Below are 25,089 nucleotides of genomic sequence, written 5' to 3'. Positions count from 1 at the left end.
CATCCTATTACGGATCACTTATCAGATCGTTGTTAACTGCTATTATCTTCTTTTCCATACCCCATAAATTGATGTGAATCGTTTCTAATATTTGCAAGGTGGTGAAAATCTTCCACAGTGTTACATGCCCCTTTCTTTCTCACTCTTAGGACCTGTATCCAGATCCTCTTCTTGTCGGGTTAGCATTATCACTTTCAGGTAGCACTGTATTTGGAGTTGGACGAGATGACCTTTAAAGGTCTCTTCCAATTCAAACGTTTATAGGATTCTCTGATATTCTTTATACTGGTTCTTCATGCTTGCCCATTTCTTACATCCTTTGCAGCAGCCACTGCTGGAGACAACACATTGGGCTATACTGACTGCTCTGGTTTGATGGTGTTTCTAGTTAGTCTGCAATTGCTGCTCTATGTTTCCTAATGCAGATGCAGATTTAGCCATGATGGCCAAGAGCACTAAAGCTCCTGCATTAGCACTGCCTGCCTGCAGTGGATATTATAATTGTCACTGACACTCCTACCACTCCATTATTCATGCAGCTGGCTTTGGCTGCCCTCAATGCCCGTGGCTAACTAATGCTATACTGATGTGAGTGAGCATCAGTTTGGAGGATCCATTTCCCGCTCCCCTTTCACTAGTAACAATCATAGCTTTTTGGTTTGTCAGCTCTGGGACCACGTTCCACTGTTGTTCAGGAACCCCCACTAAGTGGTATGAGCGCTGGGAGTGGTGATAGTATCTGTTCTGCTCTTTAGAAGCCTGAAAGCACAATCTCTACCAAGAGCAGCATCTGTTCCTCTGCCCTCTCAGTGTTAGGAAAGAAGTTTCATTCATGCACAGGCTCTGGTAGCTTCAATGCATGCAGCTTGCTTGGGATATGAGAATTATAGTGCAAAATCTTTATTTGTTATTGTTCCCTTTCAGTTATGATTTTTAAGCACTCTGGTCATAATGCCTCAATTAGCAACTGTTGGTTAAAGATAGCCTTAATTTTTCCAGATCCGCTTTAGCTAGGAATTTTATTTTTAATCAAATGACAATACTGAATAAGCAGTGATTTTATAATACTGGGCCACAGACTGTCGAGAAGTTGAAATTCTTAGTGCATCATTACTACTCCTTACTGTATCAGGCCTTTCTCACAGAATTACTCACAACTAGAAACACCTGAGACACATGAGTTAACCCTTGCCTCTCTTGATGCAAAATACTTGTGAAAAGTGGCTGAGGCTCTTCAGGGATCATTTGTAATAAAATAGCAGAATATTTTGTAGTGTTTTGCATTTTTTTTCCTCCTTTTCAGATCCTAATTCATCACTCAGCTCAAGTCATCTTAAAGTACACGAATGCACTTCCTAATAAAAAGTGAAGTTTCCCTGCAGGAGCGGTGAGCTGTCAGCTATTTTTCTGCCTTCCTTTATTTATTTTTCTGCCTTTCCCTTTTGCTAGCTCTTGTCAAATTTCTCTAGAACATTTCTTCTCTCTTTGCTATTCTGGAAGAAGAGAAAAAAAAAAAAATTGAGGGAAAAAAAAAGCTAGGGGCTTTAAAGTTTAAAAAATAAACACAATTTGGGAACTGTACAAGCAGCTGTTAGTTGTGCAGGCCATAATTTACTAGAATACACATGGCTGTAGTCAGCAAAATTAGGGTTTGCTTGGGTTTGCATTTTAGACGACTCACCGCTTCTGAAAGAAGCAAATAACAAAGACATCAAGAAAGGCAAAAAAAAAAAAAAAAAAAAAAAAAAAAGGGTTTGTGTGATTTTTATTCCATTACACTTACTCTCTTATAGATTCCTTTTATTGAAAAATTCGTAATTTCTTTCTTTTTATGATTACCATCATCATTTTCAACAGCATAGCCTCACAAAAACCTGAGTCCCAGGCAAGAAATGACGGTGAATGTAGGAGGATTGTGAACTGGGTAAAAAACTGATGTTGCTCGGTTTGACTACATTTCATTTCCCTTCCAGCAACCTTTATACTTAATGTTAAAAGATCTTGATGAAAAAAACTGACTTATGTTGTCCTTCTCCAAGGTCCCTCTGCTCCTCTATTACCAGTAGAGAGGAATTGCATTTGAGGTGCTTGGAAATTAGATGTAAATGAGCCAATTCTTTCAGTTCAATTTAAATCCACCAGGAAACAAAATGAAATATAACCTGGGGGCTTCTGAAACTGTGTGTTGAGCGAAGAGCACCCAAAAGTGACTCTATGCATACTTCCATTCCCCCCACAGCATTCTTGTGCTTGTCACATCACTTGACAGTCTCTTCCTGGGAATCCCATTTACTGTTGTTGAGGTCTTTCAGTCCCTTCCCTGTGGTTACTGGCCACTTTTCCCATATAACTAGCCATAGGATGAGATGTGATCGCACCAGGAGAGGTTCAGGTTGGATTTTAAGAAAAATTCCTTCTCAGAGAGAGTGGTCAGGCACTGCACAGGCTATCCAGGGAGGTGGTGGATTCACCATCCCTGGGGGTGTTCAAGAACCGTGGAAATGTGGCACTGAGGGATGTAATTAGTGGGCATAATGTTGTTGCAGTTTGACCGGATGATATTAGTGATCTTTCCAATCCCAGTGATTCTATGATTCTCTTTCTGTCCCCACCCATCCCTGAGTCCTGTCTTTCATCAACTCTTCCCTATCTTTTTTCTTCTCACCATGCCCTCTCACCTTGCTATATTCTCTTCTTTCCCACCTCACAGCTAGCTTTCCAACATATTTTTTTTTCCTGTATGAATTATGTATTACATTTTTTAAAGGAAAATGAAGTTGCTGCTTCTTATATATTCAAGTTGCAAAAGCAGGCTGCATGGAAAATCCCTGTTTGGAGTCAAGTAACTGAGTGGTCCTCATTTCCTACAAGACTTCGAAATTCTGAATTGCACCAAATCTCACTAAATGGTGCATATTACTGCCTAAAGCCTTGGCATGGTGAGGTAATTAGGCATGTGAAATCACATGTCACATGTGATACTTTAAAGCTGAACTGTTAGTGCTGTGTTAGTGCAAAACAGGCACAACTGAGCATGGTGATGTTTGCATATAGATTTGGTGCTAAAGGGGTGAAAGGAGGGAGTGGGAGGTGTTCCATTTAGAACAGAAACTGATAAAAAGTTTTGTTCAAAATACAATCGAACTTGAAAGAGATTTTGATATGTTTCCAGAAATGGTAATTGTAATCCTTTAAAGGACCCAAAGACTTAGTGTGAATCCCATGAGACAAGGATGAGTTGAGATGATCTGGTCTAATTCTCTGTTCTACCACAAATTCTTGTTTAATCTCGGCAAAATTCTGAGGATAAAATTAAGACTCTTAATTAAAGGCTGAACGAAATTAGGTCCCTCATTACTTCAATACTTTTGGAAATGTTCACTCTCTGACCTTCTCTATTTTCAAAACATGCTTCAGTGTTCATCCTGATAATGTCACTAGTACAAACCCACTAAAAACTGTGCAGTTCACAAGTGAGAGGGCAAATAGCTGTGACCTCACAGGCCACAAAGAACCCAACCAACAAAACAAACAACCAAAAAATCACCATCTTATGGTTGCTACTGAGTTCCTAAACAAAATAAGTAACAACTACAGACCTTGGAATAAGTGACATTTGAACAACTGTAAATGCTGAAAACAGTGGCTTTCTTCTTGCTTTCAAAAAAAACTTTATACTTCAAATACCATTGCACTGAGTGGAAATTAACCCCATTTAACCTTCAAGCCATTGTTAATTATGAAGTTACCTATCAGTATTATGCTAACTCAGTAATATTTGATCGTGTCTGTATTTCCTTCAAGAGAACTCAGCCCAAATAATAAAAATAATCTGAAGAAACAACAACTAAAGATAAATTTTCTGATTAAATATTGATGCAGAAATTATTATTTATGTTTCCTGGCTTTTCTACATTTAGTACTGGTTAGCAGTGTCCCTCCCTCATGAAACATTAATGCTCTATTTTTATAGCTCTCTGCTGTTCTTAATCTGAGCTATTTTATGAAATGACTCCTTTTTGTGGCACTGAGGATTCAGATTCTTTCTGCTTATTGTGCCACGCCATTATTGTCACCTCAAGGTTTTTTAAGAACTAGTTTCAGAAGGAACTCTTTGTTACCTGCACAGATTAGTTGTGGTGATTTGAGTCTGCCCACGTTCACAGGCTGCAGAGTCTTCCAGACTTTGCTCTAGGTGTTATGCTCCTGTAAGAAATGTAAATCTTGTAAATATTGAATATACAAAGTACCAAATCAATGCAATCACAACTACATATGGTATTAGCTGTAAGAGTTCATAAACACAAATTAACAGCAGGATGGTCACAGCCAGTCAGACTGTGGTTCACTTAGCTCAGTGTCCAGGCAGGACTAGTCACAGATAGTTGGGAAAGGGAATAATAAAAAACAACAGGAATAAAAAAGAAAAGAATAATGCTTTCTTACAATATCTTCTCTGATTTCACAGGATTGTAGAATCACAGAATGGTTTGGGTTGGAAGAGACCTCAAAGATCATACAGATAAAACTGCCTGCCATGGGCAGGCTTGCCACCCAATAAATCAGGTACTAGATGAGGTTGCCCAGGGCTCTGTTTCACCTAATTCTCAGCTCAGAAACTTTCTGAGTCAGAGATGAAGTCTTGGTGTTTGACAGCCTTGTATAGTTTTTATTCATCTGGTTGTCAGAAGCACTTTGTGGGATGCACAGCCTTCTGCAGCATGAGTTATGCAAACACATCCTGCAAAATGCCAACTGTTCTTTGTGTGGAACCCATCACATGAATGTTACACTGGGCTCCTCCAAGTTTTGTGTTTTGAAAAGCCATAAGCAATCACTGACCTTCCTTGCTCATTTCGCATCCAGTGCCTCTGTTTGAGGCTCAGGGGTCCTTTTTTGTCATTCTTCAAAAGAAAACCATTCCCTACTTTTGATCACCTTTAGAATGCTTTGACATCACAACTTTTTCTGGGAAATGACAATGTCCCAGCAGAGCAGGGACTACAGACAGCAATTTTTACACATTTCTCCTCTATTACTTCTGTTAATACTCTGCATGAAGTTCTATGGGAAATTTCACTTTAAAGGAACTTTAGAATAACTAATCAGTAAAGGAGATCGAATTTTCAGTGTCATGAAAAATGTTTATGTTTTCCCTTAAGTTTTGTCTTGCTTATGTGTGGAAAAAATGCAGCAATTCAGAGCAGTTCTTGTCCTGGTGTAAGTCAAATGGCTCCCACAGCTGGTGTATATTGATGTAGCTTTATTGATTGTAGGAGTGCTACACTGATTTATATCAGGCAAGGATCTGGGCCTCTGTGTCCCAGCAGAATCCAGGAGAAAGTAAAACTTTGTTTTAATACAAGTTAGGGGAGTAATTCTGTTGAGACACGTTCTTGTGCCATGTACATGTTCCTAATGAGAATTTTTAAAATCTTGCAAGCCTTTAAGAGACAATATCTCTGATAACAGCAGTATATCTCTGATGTGGCCACCAGATGGCCATATTTCTGAACGCACTGTGCCGGGAGTGCTATAGCACAGGAAGTGAATTTATGTATTTCAGATGGAAAAGGCAGTCACCAGCGACAGGGGCATTGTGCTTATAGCACTTGCTGTGTCTCTCCTGCTTGTGTGATATCACTGAATTCAAAAGCCTTGTATGAATTAGTAGACACAGATATACTTCAGTGGAGGGAAGAAGCCCGGAGATGGCAAACAGCGTGTGAAGTGGGTGTGACTCCTGATCCAGGAGTTAACTCCTCCCCAGATAACACATCAAACCTTATTTTGGCTGTGCCAGATTGCTCATTGGCCCAGAGACAAATGCCATTGAACCTCTGCCCATCAGACTCAGAGAAAGTGCCCTACACAACTCATTTTATGTCACTGACACCAGAAAATGGGTAGCTGGACGAGTACACACAGTGTGTCCATTAAAAAGAGATGGAAGAAAGACATAACTCATACATGGTTTGGTTTTGTGTTTGAACACATGGTGTGCTGAAGGCAGTGCTGGTCCACCCCAGGTTATTGGATCCACAAATCAATAAAGAAAGGTGCCAAGCTTTTCATCAGGAAATCAGAGTGCATCCTGGTTGATAAAACATAGCTTTCTAACATATGACATAGCTGAGACTCAGAATGGAGGAAGGCCAATACCTCTTAAGTTTTTATGGATATTTTAGTGAAATAATTCCTCCATTTTATAATTAGAAACTGCAAATCATTCAGTAATCTCTCAGTAATTATATGAAGTTTGTTTTTATTTAATCTATTTTATCTATTTAGATTTTACCAGGAATCTCAGAGGATTATGTGTGCATTTATTTATGTACCTACTGACACATATAAGAGAGGAACAGAGGAGGGAATTAGAATTTGGAAATTAAGGGGTCACAAGTCTCCTAAAAAAGTTTTAACTAAATATATCTTTGCCAGCTCCTGCACCCACCCTTCACAGCTAAACATAGAACTTCACTGCCTCTTTTTTTACCTACAGGGAACAGAAACATATGGATAAAATGAGCCCAATCCAGCTCGCAATGAATTATTCTACAGAAATCTCTCTTTGACTTCAGCAGGAATAGGATCAGGATGGAACAAGCGACAACAGAGTTGTAGTAAGAGCCTCTGTTGATAGGAGAAATCAGGTGGTGAACTTTTGGCTCATTGTTTAGTTCCTCCATTACTTAGCTGTCTAATAAACATCTCCTTGACCCCAGTCTAAGAGCATGCATGTAACCACTTGATGATAAATTCAGACCCAGTGGGACTACTTATGAACTTATTTATGCAAATTCTCAGGTACTCTGCTAACACTCTATTCACTCTTTGACAACACCTTTCAGATATTATATTTTCCTTTTATTTCTCTATGTGAATTGAAAAGATAAAAAGCAAAACAAAACAGGAATCCAGGCAACAGAAGCTCATGTTGACTTGCAAAGCAGCTTCCTGGTTTGTTACTGTTCTTTTGTAATTATGACAGAAAAAAAGAGTTCATCAATGAAACAGCTTCATTGTTCATGTCAGTCTCAGTAAGATTGTGATGTCTGCTTTTGCAGCAAAGCTTCACCTTCAGCAGCCCCTGTCCAGCAGTCTAATGGGCATCCCTTGCACAAAGCTGCATTGTATAAATAAATGGCCCAAGACCAGAAAAATCCCAGTTTCTCGTATTTCAGGAAAATTGTATCAAACATCACTTCAAACAAAAGGTTTGCAGGAAATAACTTTGATATGTCAGCAAACTGGAGCTTTAACACTATAGAGATTCCTTATTCAACTGCAGATAATTGAGTAATGCTTAAAAATGAGCATGTATTGTAATTCCAGTATTTTAAGAGAAGTAACGCAGCAAGTATTAAGGCGGCATACACCTATTATTCTCTCTCTGGCATTTAGAATTAGGAATAAAGGAATTTGCAAATGTGAGTTTGAATTAGATCAAGGGACTGGTGAATATCTTAGCATTGTCTGCCAGAAATGTTTCTGAACAATTCAGCTCTCACAAAAAAAAAAAAAAAAAAAAAAAAAAAAACAACCTGGAACTTCAAAGAAGCTGTATGTGAAATGAATGCACTCTTCTTCTGATATCCCCATGGCAAGATGCCAGATGCATGAAGAATAAGTGGTATAGAGCATTTCGTGCTCTCCTGATCATTATGCAGCTTTATCACAGTCTTCATAAATTTTAGACTTGAATTAGGACTTTTCTTTATGAGCATAGTATCAAAATTCAGAACCAAAAGAGAACACTCATTCTAATTCCACAAGAAAATAAAGTAAGAGAAAAGAAGTGAATAGTACAACTGAATCCAACAGAATATTCGATGGTAAGATCAGTCATGGTCTCACAATTTATCTGCTGACAGTATTTTTGCAGGCATCTAAAAAAAAACTAACAGAGGATTTGACGAAGGACAGTGGGGATGTTTTTAGGGTTCCTTGAGAAGCTTCTCCCAGGCAGCATGCAGAGAAGCATGAAATCCAAGAGTGTTTGCTGGAAAGTTGGTACCAGGGCAGGGTGGGGTTGGTGAGCTGGCCTCTCCTCAGCTGGTGAGACATGGAGATGGAGAGTAGGCTGTAAAAGATGTTACAAGAGGGGATACTGTCTCATATTTAGAAGATTTAAATAAATTATTAAAACTTAATATAAAAATGACTGCTGTCTTTATTACTCTTTACCGAAGGAAGTCACTGATTTGAACAGCAGTTAAATAGATGCTCATTCTGCAGATCACTCTTAAATATTTCTTATTGCCCCTCTGCCAGACACTGAGGTTGCATGACCTCTCCTTAATCTGCTTCAAGCAGACTCATTAAGACATTAAGGAAAGTGGATTGAATTTACCCCCACTCATTTAGTCTGAAATGGATTAGGGAATGCTAACCCATTCCCTATGGATTTCAGGTTACTAAACCTTCCAACATCACTATAAAATTTGGGAAGTCATGTTTATTTGTGACCACATTAAAATAAAAAAAAGCTTGAGCCAGACATATCCTTTGATCAAACAAAAGATTTAAACTTTTCCACAGCCCTACAGCTTGTGAAATGCCTTATAAGAGGCAATCCTAAGACACTGGCATAGACTGCATGGCACACGCTCCATACAGACAGGTTTCTAATGGTTCTTGGTGTCCTATCCAATTTCATAAGGAGGAAGTAAACGGCACAAGAGGGAAGAAAGCTCTGGCTCTTTGTACAGCAGATCCTGGGGGCCCTTGTACTAGTACTGAGAAAAATGAGGGCAGCAAGTCCTGTAAGAGGAAGAATTTCACCAAGTGCTGATAAGATCCCTCAGTCCATGGTAAAAATTTAGAAAGTTTGGAAATGAGGTGTTTCCAAGCAGAGGGATTTAAGCTCTGCACCACTCACTCACTTATGATAAAGAAAGTCACGTGAAGGATGTGTTTCTCAGAGCTGAGCAGACAGGAACTGGGGGAGAAGAGAGGAAACAAAGTTTGGCCTTCAACACCCATCAATCTTTCCCGTCTGCTCTGTCATGTGTTTGTTTTCCATTGTCACATGGTGGCCCTGGCCTTGTTGTAAGCATGGGTGATGCATCTGGGTGTGTCCTGGCTGGTTTGCATCCATCAGATATTCTGTTTTAATTGTTTCCATTGCAGAGAGCAAAATTCAGTGTGCTATTTCACACAGTATCTAAACAATTTAGCTTGGCGTTTTTTAAAGCAGTGTCTTTGCATGAAAAATTACCTATGTCTGTATGGTTGGTATTGGTCAGATCTACATTCAAATTCACATGTACCAAACTGCTTAATAGCACATTATGCAAGAATAAAATTAGTAAATGAAGGTACCTTTCTTATCTGCATGTTGAGCTGGGAGAGAAACTCAACAATCATTCCTTACAGAAGTCAGATAATCAACTTAGGAGGGGAAAGAATGTTAGATGAAGATCTCCCTCTTTAAAATAAGAACCTGATTATTCAACTTGGGTTTAAATTGTTTCCCCCGTATAACAGAGGTGTTACTTTAAGATTTGTTCTAGAGATTTTACCTTGCATTTAAAATCTCCTTTGTGTGTAATCTGCCATCTCCTTTGTTCTTGTCAAACAGACGAAGGAAGGAACTACTGCCAGCATTTTGTTTTCTATTTGGCATATTGCTACAAACTGTATGCACAATCCTCCATAAATCTTTTATTCACCATCTTTTATTAAGAACCTTTGTGCATGTGACTGTTTATAATCATCTATATTTGCATGAAGAGGCCACTAGGCAAAATGGAAAAGAAAAAAAATAAAAAAGAGCTTGAACTTTAGCAGACTGAGAATTCAGCTACCAAGTTGTTAGGCTCATTGAAGAATTTGGGTTAATGCATGAGAGGTTTCACCTTTGAAACCTTGTAGATGCATGTGCTAGCTTATACAGTCAAATCCATCAACAAACCACAGCTCTCCAACAGTCTTTCAATTTTTTTCATGCAGTTTTCCAACTAGTCTGAAAAAGTGGACCTTCTGCATTAGAATTAGATGCTGTCCTTTGTAACTATTATGCTGAGCACACTCATGTATGTGTAGTACACTTTCGAGATACAAGGTAGCACTGTGTAAGTGTAGTGTATTTATTCAATGTTGTGCTTCTTATATCAGTACAAAATAACAAATTCTATTCTGCTCTTGATTAGAGTGATACCGATCTCTGATTATTCCTCTGACTATATAGTGATGCTCTGGACTTTAATAAGTAAGTGTGACTAATACAAGAATATGTATGAAAAGACAGAAATAAATAATAACCATTAAAAAAAAAAAGTGGAAGTACAAGGCTTTTCAGACTCTGTGTTCCTTCTGCTCTCAGCTCTGACCTAGAGAGATATGACAGGCATTTTGCAATCTGATGTGAAGCTGTAGATGGAAGTGTCTGCCCTGAGAGAAACTGCAGGCATGCAGGAAAGCTTCATGGCTGTTACTGTTTCCAGCTACCCAATGTTAAAAAGTCACAGCTGTTTTCTAATCTTTCTAATCTAAGTTCTGCATTTTCAGATAAATAATTTGCTACTGGATGCTGATGAAGCCAAGTGGTTAATAACAACATATCAAAGACTGAATAGGAGAAAGGAGAGAAACATGCCTTTGTCCAAACTGTCCAGATTAAAGTTAATTAAGGTATGCATTACCTTTGCTATTTGTATCGATGCAGGTGAGCAAACTGCTGCTCTCATTCAGTATCTGTTATCTGGAACTCTGCAGAGACTTTATATTTTAGATACTGGAGCAGTCATCTGGTATGTTGGGAAGTGGCAGATGAATAATAGCAAGTCTGAGTCTCAGTGCAGATGTATATAGCCAGAAAGCAAAGGTTTGCAGTAAAAGTAGTCTGTAATAACTGTGACTTAGGGTTTTGGAAATTGAAAAACCTGGCTACAGCTCTAACTGAGTGCAGATCTCAAGCTTGCCTGCAAGACCCAGGGATTTAGGTGGGATCTGGAAGAATGGCTGCCAAACCTACATCCTTGACATCTCTTAGGGGGTCCTTTGGAGCACAATAAAATGTGGTTACCCCTTGTTCTCCAATTTTTTCCTTTGACAAAAAATTTAAAAACTATGAGATTGACAGCAAAAAAATATTACATATTTTTGATCCTTTTCTACTTTGAACTCTGCATTAATACCTCGCCTACATAAAGAAAATCACCAGAAGATATTGCAGTACTTTGCTCATGGATAACTTAACCTTCACAAATGTATGGTATCGTTTCTGGCTCATCCTTTTTATCAAAATTTGAAAACGTGAAAAGCTTAAACTTTAAGAAACAGTCTACAAATCATGAGATTTTTAATTATGTTGTAAATGAGCCACACCATGAGGTTCTAGTGTAAACAGATCATAGAATCAGAGAATCATTAAGGTTGTGAAAGATAACTAAGATCATCCATTCCAACCATTGGCCCACCTCCAGTATGCCCACTAACCATGTCATTCAGTGCCATGTCTCCACAGTTCCTGAACATCTCCAGGGACAACGACTCCATCATCTACCTGGGCAGCCTTTGCCAATAATGGTGTTGCCTTTGCAGTCAATTCATAGTGTTGTGTTCTCATTTATTCATAGATTTTCTGATACGCTTTTTTACCTTTCTTCTCTGTAACTCAGAGACATATTTTTCTTCTAATAAGATAGGTCTGTTGTACTTAAAAGGCAAATTGCTATTACAGACTAATGCAAAATCAAGGGTAACACTTCACTTGGTTATAGCCATTTATAAGCTGACCCACTGTAGTAAAGTTAGTCTCAGATCTTTCTTCACTGATTTTTTCCTGTGAGAGAATCTAAGGCAATCTCAGACACCTGTTCCTTTCATTTTCAAGCCTTACCTTAAAAATTAACAATATCGTGTTCCATTTCCTTCATATCAAATCTGAATATGAGATGCATGAATTATGAATTTTCATCTCAAAATCTTTCTGTTCTGTGATTATTTTAACGGCCATGAGGCATGCTGGACTGATCCATTTTCAAAGCAGTGGTTTGTATTTTTTAGGAAGACGTATGAATGCTTCTGTGCATCATCACTTTTTGCTGCCTCTCAGATGGTGAGGCACTCTTGGGATGTTAATACACAAGCTAGTCTGTGTGTCCTCTCTTATGCTTCTTAACCAATGCATACTGAACTTGATGGTGAATTCATTGATATGCACACAGAGATTTCAGCATTTCAAATTCCTTTATCAGAGTTTTGGCTGAGATAACCTTTAATTTTCTTCACAGAATCTTATGTGATGCCATGTTTTGAATTTTTGATGGAAATAGTGGTGATAACTAACCAATATTTCAGTTGTTCCAGAGCAGTGCTTACACAGAGCCAAGGACTTTTCTTCTCCCAGGTATGCGCCTGCACTTCTTTGGGAAATTCCTGATCCCAAGGATGAGAAGCTGTTGTTTCATTTCACCTTTGTTCAGGCAACTCGAGATCCCCGTGCGTAGCACTGCCTGGCCACAGGAGCCAGGCATAGGATAAGTGAGCAAACTGCCATGGCTGCAGGTCTGGTAATAAACAAAAGGAGATTTCCCACTGTTCTGTTCATCATCGCGTTTTTCTTTCTTCATAGCTTTATGTCTTTTCCCACTCATCCTGCAGCATCTTTATTGTGCCCTCAATATCTTGTGGCAGTGAGCCCCAGAGTGTGCTCTATCGAACAGTAATTCATCCTCTGAATTTTACATCTGGACAGAATAATTTCTTTGTTCTGGGAGAGTAAATAAGAATGTCAGATTTACCTTCTTTAGGTCATATCTCTCAATACTACGAATTTTCCAAATCTACTCCTCTCTAAACAGTAACAAGCTATTTCATTTTCTTCCATCATTATCCATAATAGACTTTCAGTGCTAAGAAAGGTGAGAATAAACACGAGAAGAGATCATTGTTTTTTTGCAGAAACCTGATCATATAACTTTTTACACATCTCTCAACTGTTTACTTATTTATTGATTTAGAAGAGGAGTAGGAGCAGGTAGTGGTGATAGGGACAGAAATAGCAGGACAGTAGCTCGAAATGAGTTTGGAGAAGATACTGGAAAAGAAGTGAAATCACTTAGAAAATAAAACAAGAGAAACTACAGAGGAGGATTTGCATGGGTAAAAATGTGTAGGAAAGGTAAAGAGAGCTGAACGTACCCCCTATGTGTGGTAGAACTACCTGAAAGATGTTATTTGGCAAATTGATGGAGAATATTTTGCTTCTTGCAATCCAAAGATAAAAGTAAAATATAGACATATAAAGAACAAATATCTAATGCAAATATATATTAATAAAAATGCTTACATATTTTTTCTAGTGGAATATACATTATTTCACTAATAGGTTTTTTTACTGAGAACACAAAAATTATTTAAAATAATTCTGCTCCAATTGCATTAGATGCTTTTTAACAGCCAAAACAATCAATTAAAATGGTGGAGTCACAAACATTCAGATAGAGTAACAGGCACAAAGAATGAAGAAGGAAGTGAAATCTGAACACGCTGACTCCCCACATATTCCTGCAATGACAAATCACTTCTTCATTAAATGTTAGTCTTATTTTTTTTAGTCTGTCTAGACAATTTTTACTGCCTACTGAGGAGTACCAGGGAATTATGGAGTTCCTTATGTGTTGGCAAACTATACATTTTATAATCACTAGAGAAGGAAAAGTTGTTCTGTAGTATCAACTTCATAATCTCTATATTGAAGCATTTCTGCATCAAAGCTGTCAGGACATTTTCCCCACAGGAGCCCCTGCAGCAACTCCAGGCCAAATACAACTGTACATTATATCTGTATAGTTCTTTGTTTTAATGAACTAGTTTGAACAGAAGTGCTTTGGGAACTGGTCGACAGTTTTGCTGAGGAAGAACAAAGCAGATGAAGATTCATTTCCCACTCCTTCACACCAAACCAAGTTGGTTAAACGAAATTAAAACTAACAATTTTTTGGCTGATCATATTGTAGAAGCAACAAATGATTTCGGTTTTCAAGCTTAATGGATTTAATAGGGCATTGGAAAGACAATGAAGCCACACTGAGACTCCTATTTCACTTTGAAGTTACATTTTTTGAGAGGGCTTTTAATATCACTGTACAGCTCTCCTGGAAGAATTGTGTACAAAGGGCTCCTTATTACTGTCATTTAATCTAAGTCCTTATAGAATGAATAGTCACACATTTAACTATTTCCAATTTTTATGTATCTTACATAATCATAAGAAAGAGAGCTGGAGGTAACATACATCAAAGCAAATGTCAGCTGTACTGGAAGTAAAATGAGACAATTTCACAGATTTGAAGGTTAGTTTAAAAATCTGTGAGGGGACTTCTCCAAAGTCACAATGTTTGTATAGGCTTAAATGAATATTTTAGGAGAAATTATGGTATCACCTAAGGCAAACTATAATACAGGATTTCTGCACCCACCTGGCTCTTTTGTTCCTGTGTTATATACACTCAATGAATTTGTCTATGTTTTATTCTCCTGTCACCCATCTGTGCAGCTAAGTTCTTTCTGAGCACAATATTGAATACAAGGAGCCTGGCTACAGTAACTGTTGCTGCCATATCATTTTTTGGCAAAAATTCATGTCAAAAAGCATTCAATAAGACTAAATGACATTTTGTGACGTAATTGTCTTGGAAAATAAACATCACAAAAATGTTTTCAAATGTCCCTTTCCAATGCAATGCCAGCAAAAACTGGAGGATAACCTGGACTTTTTTCCGGAAATTAAAAAAGTAAATATCTCAGAATGTTATGGGTTTTTTTAGACAGCGTATTAGATCATTTCCTTATATGTAAGAGAGGAGTAGCTCCACCCAAAATACTGCCAGTGTGGGGTAGACAGAATAATCACCTATTCAGATAAGCCACAGTGTATAGAAAAATTTTTTGAAATGGTGAGGACTGAGAGATGTCTCAGTTTGAGCTCTGGACAGTATTACTGATATCTTCTATCTTCTTTAGCTCTTTGAAGAACAGAAAAGAGGGTGATTAATATAAATTCCCGTTATTATATTCATCTCAATTAAAAAAACAAAAACAAAAAACAAAAAACAAGAAACAAACAAACAAACAAAAACAAACAAACAAACAAAAAAGAAACAAAACCAAAACTCAGGTATATAAATGAACTCCAAAAATGGCTTCAGTGTGGAACAACAGGATTGCATGCCACATACTGTGAACCCAGTCTGGCAGAGAGCTTTGTGCAGTGACCTGATCTGGAATTACTCACTCTCACTTCAGAGTTTTCAAGATGGTGAACGCAGAAACTCTCAGCAGCCCCACCAAAGCACCCCCAAAGACCACCTCTGTGGTCTGAAAACTGAGAACAATTTGTCCTATTTTCCAAAAGTCTCTGTTGGGGACACTGCTAACTGAAGGCAGAGTAGCTTCTGAAAGGAGCTGAGACATAGCAAAGCAGATCACATGTAATATGCCTACATGATGATATACAAGAGGCAAGGCTGGATGCCTGTGATTTTCGTATGTTCATCTGGTTGCTCTGGGTCCAAGTCTAAGTTAAAAATAGAGATCAGACAGATGCATGGAGACTGAACTCATCACCAGCTATTGAATGTAACCATCTAAATGCAACATGTTGCTAAAAAGTCTCTAAAGTGTTTGATGAAAGCTGGGGGGATAGAGGATGGCCAGACTAATTTCAGATTTGCTGTTTCCTTTGCTTTGTGCCAAGTATTCACACCTGGAGCCAGAAACTGTGTACTCAGCTACAGCACTGCTTGCTTTAAACAGTGATTCATACACAGCCACTCTGCTGTTTCTTTGGTTTAAGTGAGCAAGAAAAGTCTCCTTTAAAGGCAATTCTCCCTAGTCATCTTCCATTTTTAGTTCAAAATTGAGTTGCCTTAGCATGAAATTTGGTTAAAAGCAGACATGGTTATTTCCACTAGCACTATAGGGAGGAAAAATCTCTGCAGATTCAGAAGCTTTCTTCACATAAATTTTCATACATTCATTAGTTCCAGTGAACATATGTGGAACTGGAACCTTCTGCTACTGCATAACCTGGGAAAATACATTACATGGAAAGAACTTGTTATTTTTGCATGTAAGTTGAGAGAATAAGTACCAACAAACATTGTGTGGCTGCTCCCAGGCAAACAGAAAAGGTCTGTGGCATTTTCCTCTTCGTGCACCCGGGGAAATCCTGCAGCGGCTAATCTGTTTGTTTAGGGACTCATGGGAGAGGCTGTGAATCCATGCGGAACTCTACTGATGATAATAACACTAATAACTTTCTCAAGAGGAGACAAGCTGAGACAAGGAAGATCACAGAAATGAGCTGACAAAAGGAGATCTGTTGCTAGATTCATTCTGCATCACAGTTTTATTAATGTTTTGGCAAAAGGGCATTTGATACTGGGGGAAAATGCTCAGATCCCTGAATCTAGTCAAGTTCTGGTTCCGTTGTCTTGTCTTTATATGCAGACTATTTAAAAGTAACAATTAAATGGGTCTCAGCAAGTGGAAAAGCAGAGCTGAAGTTCTGTTGGTAACTCTGTGTGCCACTGACTCCTGACCACAACTAAACAAATTCCCTAGATCTTTGTTGTTGTTTCCATGGATTTGTTTCTTTATTTTTTTTTTTACTCCAGTTGTCATGTGAGACTCTGATGAGATTTTTAATGTTTCTACATATGTTATTAGTGTTGCTCCAAATATTTCCTTTTCTCCCAACATCTACTGCTTAAAAAAAAAAAAAAACAAACAGAAATCCTCCTTAGTAGGCACGACTAGATTTCCTGACTAGAGATACCCTAAAGGAAATCTGGTGAGTTTGCCAATCTTAGATCTATTTAAAATACCACCTCCACATTGACAAATTAGTAAAGACATTGCCAGTCGTTCACCTTCTCTTTCACCTTGGTTAAAAGTTCCTGAAGTTTTGGTAAAATGGTGATGTACAATCTAATCCGGCTTTCTAGTATCCCTTTATATTCACTGGAGAGAAGGAGAAACGCAGGTTTGCTGTGCTTTATAGTCAGTCCATGCATCAGCTTTTGGATGGGAACAAACACCCTCTGAGCAATTAATCTGTGCTCTTCACTGGGGTACAGAGGAAGCTGAAACAAGATGCTCAGCAATACCTCTTCTATTAGAAGACTTAGGGTACTTCTTCTGTTTCATAAGACAAGCATCATTCAAAATCATCTCTGAAAGCCTGTCAGGAACAGGAACAAACAGCCAACAAATCTGTTCTTCTGTTCTGTTTCTTTATTATTATTATTATTTTCTTCAGGAATATAAAAGATTAATTACTTGAATCTAAATTCAAGGCATTTGTTACAACTTATATATTTTGTATGGAATAAAATAAAAATCTCCAAAACAACAACAGTAACAACAATAATGATAATGTTAGTCCATTTGAACAACCTAAGTATTTGACATGCAACTTAAAATTCATTCTTCCAGTGAACAGAAGCAGATTTGCCTCTTCTTTTAACCAGTATACCAGTATTTGCGTTCATTATTTATTTTTTTCACAATTAAGAAATAGAATAAAACTTCTTTCTAGAATCAGAGCAATCAACTCCTGATAATTTTTTTCCCCATTCTTTAAAAGGCATCAAGCAATGAAGTATTGCACTTGTTTTCAAAGCATGTTAATTCAAAAGCAGGTTCATACCTTCAGCAGACAGCACTGATGTACACTGATGGCAGCATTTCAAGGATTGGGGATTACAGGACAAGAGCAAGATGCTTCAGCCTGACTTTGGTACAAAAGAAATCTGATTTACTGCAATGAAGCTTTGGTCAGGCTCTTAGTTTATCTACTGTCTCTCAGTTACCACAGAATGCATTACTTAATGGGAGTCAGTTCTGCTCTGAATTGAACTTAGGGAATAATAGATACTGGAAAATTAATGGTGAAGAGGACTGAAAGGATGTTAGGGCCCATATTACCCAGTAATCACTGGTGGTTTTGTTCACTGTGACCAGAAGGTACAAAACACTGATGAAGTTGTTTCTAGGAGTTGATGACAATAATAAAGGAATTATTTTAGGACTTCCTCTAATTTTAGAGATGCTCTGGAGCCATGGGAACTACGTAAGTCTCCTCTATTTTTGCTGACCAAACATTCAGACAAATAATCTCTATTTAAACTGAAAACAGACTATTTCCTTTTATCTAAGAAGTGAATCTGTTGACATTCTTACTTTCCTTTTTAATACAAGCATTGCTAATTTGCTTTCCGTCCTCAGATTCTCAAATTCTATTAGGAAGTATCCAGATTGTGATGAGATTTTGTGTAAAGACTTCAATAGCAAAAAAGAAAGTGAATAAACAAACATTTCTGCATGCAGATAAAATACAATTTTTTAAGGAAATATTTAACAGCTTTCAATTGTAAAATATTTTCTAATTAGAATAATGAATGCAGAACACTACCATTCATTTCTCCCTTTATACATTCTATTATTCTTATTTTTAAACAAATTTATTACTCAAGGAATCCTTGAAAGGAGCAATGAAGTTTCTCATCAAAGCTGAAATCTCATCTCCAAATGTATCTGTCCCTGCTGGCTGAATTATTCTGAATTTGGGAATTTTACTTTGATATAATACTGCATAGCATGTGACATATTATTCAATATTGTTGTTAGAAAGACTTATCTGCAAAGCAATAGTTTTTATCACACCTGTAGGAAAAAAGGGTATTTTGCAAAAAAGCTTCCAGTTTTCAAAAGAAATCCACTTTGTTTCTCTCATTTCAAAAGGCAATGCAAGGTTCTCTGTGTGTGTGTATATGTAAGACTCTCTGGGCATCTAATATATTCATAAAAACCTACCTTCAATTTAGCCAGTTGCATCCCTCGTTTCAAGCTACTGGAGACTATAAACTCTGAAGTAAAGATTTCTTATAGAAAACTAATGACCCTGCTTTTTCTCCCAGCAGTCTGACAATAATTTATGTAGTACTTGGTGTTACATTGTACTTTGATCCTGTAGGGTACAGTATTGTCCCTGAATACAGTTTGAATAGGCCTTTATATGGCCTAGAAAATCCTACATCAAATACAGCTGTTTGAACACATAACCTGAATTTTCAAACAACTGCTCTTCAAGTAAAACTCATTATTGCTCAGAGTCAGACTTGATACCAAGTCATCCACTCAATGCACATCAGCTTCACGTGGCAACCAGCTGTAATTGTGGGGATAGCACAGAAATGTAGAAGCTCGTTCAGCAAAACACTGCCTTGGACTTTGGCTCAGTATGGGTCACTTTGTCTCCATTTCAACCTGGCTAGAGAAAAGGACAGTGCACAGCGCTCCTAATCAAGGATTTCAGGCTTCTAAAGTGTTGTGCTTATCTCTTTTCTGTCTTTTACATCAGGAATTAGCTAACGCATTTCTATTCTGTGCTGCTTATGTCTTTACCACTGTCTTGATCCAGACCAAGAAAAACATCTTTATTCTTTTTCACATAATGTTTTACACATACTCCAGGATGTGCTTGGGTGGGGAAGTTCCATTCCTCGTGCTCATTGTTGCACTCCCATTGCATTGCACCAGCTGAGCGATCTACCCTGTGCTGAGTGGAGTGTGGAGTACCATGTGAGGGATGAGCCATGGTGAGGAGACACTTTGCCCTTTCTGGATGAATAAAATTATTTGACTTCTCAGCATGTGGAGCACATCCCATCTGAATGGAAAAACTGAGTCTCTGAAGAAAACTTGTGGACTTAAATATATATATATATATATATATATATATATATATATATATTGATTTTAAGGAGCTGAGGTACTCATTCATGTGTCGCTATGTATTTCAGCCAAAAACATTCTTCTTAGCGAGAAGAAAGGTAGTGCTGGAAGAAATCATTTTCCATCTGTGAATGGCAGCAATATTAATCCGTATGATTAATACTGTAACTATTAAAGGAATGGCAAAGCGCTCTCTGTTTAGTTAATATTACTAACAAATACAGATCTGTCACTCAGAATGCTGTGTACTCAGCAATGTTGTTCTTACGGTATTAAATATTTACTATTTGTTATGATTGCTACTTTTGTTATTTATTGGATTGCAGCAGCCAAAACAAACTGGCAGCTTGCAGAGGAACTAGAAAAACATTTCCAAATCCAGCTGCCTACAAGTGAGGTGCTTATATACAACACAAGATATTTTGGCCTTGATTCATGAAATACCATTCTACATGTCTAAATCCTGTAGGGCTGGTGTTAAGCTCATGATCCATCTCCTTTTTTTGGAGGGAAGGAATTTTGCTGGATCAAGCCAGTGGTTAAAAGCATCCTTCCGCTTTTCAGGAGCACTGTTTTCCCCCTTAGATAGCTCTGAAAATAGGAGCAGAATCTGATGGAGATTTTCAAATTGTTTCCTATTGGGGACATTTTCAGCAGATGAATTTTGATAACTATTTTTATACATATTTACTTTTATTCTCAGTCTGAGTAGTTTGAAATGCCTGATACAAAACATCCTAATTATAACTTATAAGAATGCCTCTGATGTAACTCATTAGCTCCTGCCCAAAATAATACCTTGATTTGGACATAATATTAAATATGAAATTGTATTGCACTGAAACTTCTGTTAAAATGTAGATGAGTACAACTATAACAAGTACTATTCCTTATTATATCAGCATCTTTATTTTCTTATGATTCCGAAGGAACTGGATGAAGTTAAGGTAATAATTGTAGTGGTGTTCATTTTCCATGCCTCACAAAACAGCTGAGGGTGTTTCCAGACACAAGATGAATGCTTTCCTTCATAATGCAAAATATTTTTATTTTTCAGGTTCCTCACCTTGCCTTTAACTTTTGACTCAAGCGGCATTTTTAACAAATTTCAGGCGAAGCAGACTAGATGGACTTAAATGAAAACTCATTCAAGTACTTACTATAAGTAAGGATTTTATGTATTATTAATGAAGTTAGGAAAGAAGTTTCAGGTGCAGGAAAACCGGGTCTCCTCTGTATTCTATTTCATTGTTTTCTGCCTGGTATGACTTCATTTTTCTGTTGTATTTGTACTGCACACTTTTTTATAGCTCATAAAATTAAGCTGAATTGAATTTTCAAAGCATTTCCCTCTCAGGTTTTGATAAATGCAACTCTCTCCGACTATATTTCCATAGACTTCAATAAATTGCCTTTAATTGAGACCATTTGTTATGAGATGATATCTGAGCCCAAGACCAATGGCCGGGTTTTCTCTATAATGCTGCTCACAGCAAACAATCAGATAGGAGACTGCAGAAACATAGAACCCTTTTTAACTAGCAGTACAACTCACTAGTAAATGTAAAAGGTTGTAACATCTTAAAATAATTTATGGTACTGTCAGGCCTAAAGAAGAAAAGACTTCTCTTGGGAAGCAGTTTCAGTAGCAACTTCAAAAATTGTATGTTTGATAAATAGCACCACTGCTAACAACGTTCAAAGTGCAAGGATCAAGGGAACCTTAAATAAGGAAGTCAGTCTCTCAAGTTCATACAAAACTATTATGGAGGAAGACGCTATGACTGAACAAGAGATGAACATTTAGTGTGTCAATGAAAGCAGCAAGGAAGACATATCTACCAGTCTTTTGGAAACTGAATTTTGAATTCAGTCTGTATACCAGGATGTCACTGGTGGAAAGAGTGGTTTTTTTAAATATAAAATATTTTCCACCATTGTAAAACTTTTGAGAACCTGAAACATATTTCTCTCTCATATTGAGGCACAACTTTTAACATATGAATAAAACAATAATAATTGTGATACAATAATAAATATAGCTTTGATCAAAACAAATATTACTGCTATATGATGTTACGGTGCTTATCATTTCAACTTTTTATCTTGTTGAGCTGAATTTTAGCTGCTATTTTAAAACAGGAAGTTCTTCATCTGGAAATAGTTTCAAAATTAAATACTTCAGTTTGTAAATCTTTGCAATTTTTTGTGTTTTTTTCTTCTTTTCTCTTTTAAAATAAATTACACCACTGAAGAAGAAGCTCATGAAAAGTACTACTTCCTACAAATGGACATTTTCCAGTGAAAACACCTTATTGGAATAAATACGGTATTGAAAACCAGGAGTAATTTTCTTCAGAAGAATTTTGCATTTACCCATATATTATAAGGATAGATGGATAGATATGCTTTAGAAAAGTTCCTCTTCACAATATCAAGGAACATAAAATGTTAAATTTCCCTGAGACCTTATTCAGCTCTTGTGGACACAATTCTCTGATCATCCCAAATTTAGAGAACTCCTGCCTTTTCCTTCTGTTATCTTAGTTCCTTTGCTAGGACAATATGCTTTGACAAAGATAAGAAGGAGAGGATTTAGTTTGTGAATGCTCATTATAACCTTAATGAATGAGATACCACTGATTAACAAAGAAATAAGAGTTTTGTTCTTTGGAGAACAAGGCAACCTACTCCATTAATCTATTTAAGCACTCAACATTAAGCAGGTGACTAGTGCTACTGTTTCCAATTTCTTACAGTTGAAACTGTTTTGTTATCACATGGATCTAGCAACAATTCCATTTTTTTCTTCAAAAACTTCTTTTAGAAATAAAGCTAATCAGAAACAGTTACGTTTCCACATACTGAACGAAGTCTGTGGTTGCCTTGATGCATCTAACCAGTTGCATAAGATATTATCTGTATGTCCATATCTCTACATACTTTTGCATTACCTTTTTTTTTTTTTTTTTCCAATTTGATGCTCTCCTTTGAAACATTTTCACATAATTATGTTTAGACAAAATATGGATTTTCCCATTTAAATTACAATTTGAGTCATGGTACTAATTCAGAGTATTTTTCATTAGGAATCACTGTCTTTTCACAGAGAATAAAGAATGCAGACAAAGCATCTCTAAGCTACACATACCTGGGTATCACAGAAGCGGATCTTTCATCTCTAAACAGGTTTCAGGCTTCATGAACATTACCAGGAGAGCTGGAAGCTGGGTGGCAACAATAGCTTCATTCTGGTTCCTACTGGAATGGCCTAGAAAATCACATAAAAACATCAGATGCTAAAGATTCCTCCAAAAAATATAACTCTCCTAATGTAAATCATTGACTGTAGCTGGTCTGCCTTGTAAATACACAGATACTGATAGACATGGGGATGACTATGGCACAGTGCACTTGGTGGTTTAACATTTCAACAAGAAAAGAATCAAAGTCATTTTCAAATAATCTACATGTAAATTTATTTTGGGTGGATTACCTCATTCTTCAGGGATTTCCAGTTTTGTTTGCAGGCCTTTTAAACTGGAATAGGTTGACTTGTCCTAGGTTAGCCCATTTAGCTGCCATGTTCCCTTTTTTATAAGATATGAACATTTGTTTTTGTGGCCAATTCTTTTTTCAAAGTAGGCATTTTTAAAAACATTTTTTCTCATTCTCCATCAGTTGAATTTGTAACAGGAAATGATTTATACGCCTTTTATTATTTCTTGAGGCCATTCAGTGATCAGAGCTAGAACTAAGCTACATTTTTTTTTTAACTAATATCAGCAGTAGTGGCTCCTGCAAAACAAAATATAACCTTAATAATTTATGCAGCCTTTGAGAAAAGAAGGGATTAGCATGGCGTATCCACAATCTAAAAATTACTACTGTTCAGAAAGAATAATAATAATGAAAAAAGATTAAGCATCCATATCCAGGCTAGAATTGCTATTGTAAATGAGGCATTAGACTGAGGAATTGACCCTCTCAGACTCAGCAGCTAAATCTTTCAGTGAATTATGGGATGGTCCTACAAGTTAGCGTTTATCCACAGCCTCTGGTTCTTCATACTAGCTAGAGAAATGATGTGCTGTGATGTGGACCTTGCTGAATACGTAATCTAGAGTGTGAAATGAACAGAGGGCTCTTGTAAGTGACTGAAATGTCCCTGACAAAGAGAAGTTCCAAGAGAATAATCTTGAAATGCCAGGATTCTGAATCTGTACCTTAATTTACCTTTTGAAAACAACAACAAAATCCCACTGACAAATTCAATCCATCATCCTTTCATATACGAATGTTTCCTGAGATGTGTCTACTTCTTTGTTTTTACTTTTAATGATGGAATAATCTTTGTCCCCATATATTCTCTAGGAAGTCTGAATCACTGGAAAATCAGGGACACAAATATGATAACTACCTGCAGGCAGCTCCTTTTATAGTCCCAAGATAATTCTGCAGGAGTTGATGCCTGTAATCCTGGCACAGAAACATGCAAGGAAATGACATTTCTGTGGAAATGCCATGAGTCCTTGCTTGCTTTAGACAAGCCCAAAAAGCAGGAGTGAGGAAACACTTGCTTTTCCATCCATTATGCAAAGACATTCAGTGAAATATTCCCTAGAGGCAGAGAGATGACTTGGGATGTGGAAGATTCAAGTTCAGCTCCCTGGTTCACTGCAAAGTGAGCAGTGTGACCACCTTTCATCTGCTCTAGTTTGCATCCATGTATGAGCACAAAGCACTTTCCTCACTCAGCCAAGCAGATAAAGCAGTTAGTTTTAACACAGATCAGTTAACGCGCCACTATTCATAGCCTGGCTTGCAAAGTTAGGTGGCCCTTCAGAAGTTTGTGACCTAAACTGAAAAGCGAATGATGAACAAAATATATGCACATTGATCTTTCTTAGATGCATTATTAAACACTGAAAAAATATTTTCACCATTTGAATTCCTATCCTATCTTCAGACCTGTCTCTAAAACACTCATTTAGTTTATTTTTTTTTAACACTGGATAAATCACGGAAAAGAATAATAGTTTCTGAACATCATATGATTTTTCTAACCTGCCCTTTCTGACATCTCTCCATAGATTTCACTATTGGCTTGCATGCTGTTTTCAAATTTATGTACTTTTGACTGCAGCCCAGCTGTCTCCCACACAGCTAAACAATTATTTGGATATCGGTTCTTTGATGTTAATACCCACCTTTTATTTCTTCATCAATACTGAGCACAGAGTGAAATACAGCCAGCTGCAACTTTTAAGGCTTAGAGATCATGGTCATGAAGATGACAGAATCAAATTCACCCTATCCAAAGTTTACGGGTTTTGTGTT

This window comes from Tetrao urogallus (genome assembly GCF_951394365.1).
Source record: "Tetrao urogallus genome assembly, chromosome: 8".
In the NCBI taxonomy this organism is placed as follows: Eukaryota; Metazoa; Chordata; class Aves; order Galliformes; family Phasianidae; genus Tetrao; species Tetrao urogallus.
Note: the sequence above shows the minus strand (reverse complement) of the source record.